We start from the raw sequence: 4,461 nt of genomic DNA, 5'->3' as shown, positions 1-4,461 counted from the left end.
GTGTAAAAAAGAAATGTATTGAGTAACATGGAAGAATTAATTATACTAGAGTTTAAAGTAAGAAACAGAATACTAGAGATTAAAGGAAAATATGGGGTCTCTAGCTAAAGGAAGCTTAGCCTTACCAACTATGCTAAAATTACCAGTAATATTCTAGATGCTGTGTAGGGCAGCTGACCTCCTGTATGGCACAGTCCTCTTACTCCCACAAGGTACTAGTCATGCAGCTGCTGCTGCTTCATCCACTAGAAGCTGTAGTATACTTGGCTGCCACCAGGCACTTGTGTCTTTGCTTTACAACACTGGAAACAAAGAAAGGGTGCCCAAAGCAAAGAAAATCGGGCTTATATATGAGCCTTATCACATGTTACACTTAGGATGCATTTTATCTAGCTAGCATTACTATGAGTTAAAAAGTTTTCAGAGCAGTCACGTGGTAATGCTTACTCAGATCTACATGAAACTCATCCTAAGTGCTGGATCCATTGAACCCACTCCAGTTCAGTGGGGGCTGGGACCAACAAACAGCTGCTTGTTGGTCCCAGCCCTTGCACCACACCGTATTGCACCACACCGGAATCTCCTGATCATATTACTTCATCAGAGCAGTCAGGCGTTAGCTCAATATGTGTTAGGTAATACAATCTAAAGATACTTCTCACTGGAAAAGCCTTAATTTTGCTATGCTATGATAGCACGTAGCTGGTGTTTTACTGCTTAAGTTTTCAGACACTAGCATTTTAAGTGCAGTTAACATGCCCCAAGTGTAACATGCAACAAAGCCCTAATTCAGTCTTTCCCCCTCAGATACAGAGTATAATGTTCTGTGTACATACTTTGGTCCTGAAATACAGAAGCTTTGGGTAGCAAAGGAGGGATGCACGAAGTATAGCATAAAGTTTTTCTTTCTAACTCCCCATCAGGCCATTATACCTGTAAGGCTCCTTGGGACATCTCCACTGAAGTCATGCCACATTTATTACTTTGAAAATATTAACCTGAAGGAAATTTAAAGATGGGTGAAGACAGTTTACTACTTTCAGCCCCAATACTTAGACTGGCCATCAGTTACCACTATAGCCAGAACTGAAATCATTAAATCCTTTGGAAAGAAATACAGAGTCAGAGAGAAATGGTTGAAATGTACCCTGGAGATATGGACGACCCAGGTTCAAGTCCATTCTCCCACAAGTACCTTAGTATCTATTCTAGGCAGTGGTGCACTGATGGTGGGGCGGGAGGGGGCCATAGCCCTCGTGCACCAGCCTGGGGAGGGGGTGCTGGCCAGGCCCTTCAAAGCTGGACAGAAAGGCTGCAGGACCTCCCATATTTGGAGTATATTTCCCCCCCCCACCTGGTGGGTTGTAAGTTTCTTTAGCTGTTCCAGCCAGAAATTTAGGCCGCCTCCCCTCCCCACCATGTCCGGTGCATCACATTGTTAATCTCCCTGCAGAAGTGCCATGGGATGGGAAAGGGGGCCCTGCACCCTGCTCAGATCATCCTGGGGCGGGGAGCAGCACAAATGCAAGCATTGGCCTCTGGGTGCCAGAGACCCAGAGTACTCCACTGATTCTAGGGTATGTCTTTCTTGTAGCTTTTCACCAAAAATTCCTTCCTGGAACTAAAAAACCTTCCCAACTAAAGTTTAATATCTTTTCATTCCCATTTTAAAGTTTTGGCTATGATAAACTGGCATTTTAAAATCTTTTGATAAACTTGGCAAAAAAAAAATGAGTAATTCGCAATTAAATCTAATCCCCAGAAACAGCTGGATAGGAAAAAAGGATAAACTCAAAAACACCATAACAGAGAGAGAGGTACATGCAACACACTTCACCAAAGCTCTGCAGGAGTTGCAATCAGGCTAAGTGCTGTAAAATATAGCTGCAATTATTTGCACATGAAAAATGTGCCTACCGTTATTTCCAATTTCAAAGCAAGGATGCAGAATTAGAGGTCACTTTTCAAATTAAGAGCACTTTTTAGAATTGTTTTTGTATTTTTGCAAAGTATGAGTAGAGGAATACCTCACATGATTCAGCACAAAACTTCTTATATATTCAAAAGCAAAATTTGAACAATAGTTCTGCTCCTAAAGTAGATGAATGCTTCAAGTCATCCTCCCTCACCACAGCACAGCTGGAACATGAACCTTCTTTTGAGATCTCTCCTAAAGCATATATATGAACTGGCCATAAAAATGGACAATGTGCAATTTGCTGAGGTTTCTAAGGACAGAAAATGTAATCAAATGAAACCCTGGATACTGAATCACTGGACCCAAATGAAAGCTAGGGTATTGAATCTGAATGGAAAATAAATTATAAATCCAGGACAGAGATTTTGGACCTAATTCTGAGTATTAAATGGATGCCTTTGCATTATACTTTGAGCCTACCAAAACCACCCACCCAGGATTTTTGCAAAGAAACTTTTCTACTCTGTAGGATTCTAGGCCACCACAAAGCTGAATTAAGTGAAGAGGAAATACAATGGAAGCTCTGCAGGGGAGAATTGGGCACCAGCTCCTGGGAAGTCTGCCTATGAGGTACGTAAGGGGCATGCCTATATGTGCGAATGCTGCAGGGTGTGTTTACTCTAGAGAGAGAACAATCTCCCCAGCCCCCACTCCAGGAGCAGAAACTGGAAACTCCCAGCTGCCGGGGCATGGGGACATTTTCCCCACCCAGGCTCCAGTGCCCTGGCAGCACACAGCTTCCAGGGACAGGGAGCAATCTCCTGCCCCCTGCTGCCTGGCTGACCATAAGCAAGTTTGCTCTCAGTTGGCTGTCTACACACGCTGTATGACACAGTAGGTAACTGTGAGTAAATTTGCTACTTGTATTTATAGGTAGCAAATTTACTTACAATTAGAGCAAATTATAGCACAATAAGTGCCTGCACATGTAGACAGTGATGCTTACTATGCAGTAATTTGCTCTAATTTGAGTAAAGCATCTTATGTAAGCATGCCCAAGGAAAAATAAAAATGTGTTTAGGCAGAAAGCTGAAGCAGCAGCCTTGATGCAATGTTTCTACAGACACAGAAGACTATGCACACGTGTTTGATCTGTTTACTTCACCTAGTTACCAGCATCTAGATTAGCCCTTAAAAGCAGTCCCTGGTATCCACAGAAAGAATGTTATTGGTCTTTGGGCCACACCCTTAATGGCAATTCAATATTACAATATATGTTCCTGTAATAAAATGTTAAGATCAAATTTTAAAAACAAAGAGAATACTGAAATAATTGTACATTCTTGGCTAATGAAGCCAAATCAATATTTGTATGGGTGGGTTTACTGTACTCCCCACTTCTTAAAATTTCAGAAACATTCAGAATAAGATATAACTACATAACACTTTACAACTATCTAGGAGAAATCAATTCGCTAACAGTAAAGAAATGACAATCTATGGACCAAGTAATAATGAAGCCAATGGCCATGAGATATAACACAAATGTACTTGTGGCAAAGCTCACCAAAAAGATCCTGAATGCACATTGCTAAATAAATATAAACAGCTCTACAACCATCTCATCTTGAACAAAATGACTGATTCAGTTAAAAATAGACAAGCATGCTGCTTGTGAATACTGTAAATAATCTTGAGGTCCTAACGGGCTCTTTAAAGTAATTATGTCTCTGTAACCATCAGGAAGCCTGTTAGTTATTATCCATTTATTATGGGATCTAGTATCTGTAAAGCCAAACTAAAAGAGAACAAGACCTGGATATTAAGGACTTGCTAGCAAAAAGACATGCACCACTGACTATATGAGATCTTATAACTTTCCAAATACTATATTTTATTTTGTAAAAAAAATGTTCAGGTGCTCAGAAAAATAACTGAATGATGCTATGAAGACACTGAAATAGCAATTCTTCATTAGCTTCAATATGAATTGCAATAAGGATCGAGTAAATGACAATACGCTCTGTAAATCATTTGGAAGAATCTACTGTGTGAGGTTTTTCTTTCTCATTCTCATTCTTTCCAGTAATGAAAATATAGGGAAATCCCAAAGTTAAAACTAAATGGCATCAGAGAGACCTATTTTCTGAAATCAAACATGCACCTCAGTAGGCACATCTACACATGCACTTTAATGTGCAGTAGCCTATTCTACTGCACATTAAAGCGTCACAGCAACACAGTGCTAATACGCTAATGCATAGTAAAATTAGTCTACAGAACGTTAGCCGTCACTAAAAAGGTGTTTACTTTTGCTATTGCACATTAGGAAAGCCTAATGCACCTTTATGTAGCACCTCATATTAGAGGTACTAAACTTAATGCGCAGTGGGAAAAGTGCATTAATGAATGTGTAAATGTGCCTAGTCTGTTCTGCCAAACAGTACTGTACATACAACTTACTCATAACAAAACTTCTAATGATGCTACATTCACTCATCACCAAACTGTGGTAGTCCTGGTACAAGCAACCCATTGTGAAT

Source organism: Crocodylus porosus, unplaced genomic scaffold, assembly GCF_001723895.1.
Source record: "Crocodylus porosus isolate Cpor-Errol unplaced genomic scaffold, CroPor_comp1, whole genome shotgun sequence".
NCBI lineage: Eukaryota > Metazoa > Chordata > Crocodylia > Crocodylidae > Crocodylus > Crocodylus porosus.
Note: the sequence above shows the minus strand (reverse complement) of the source record.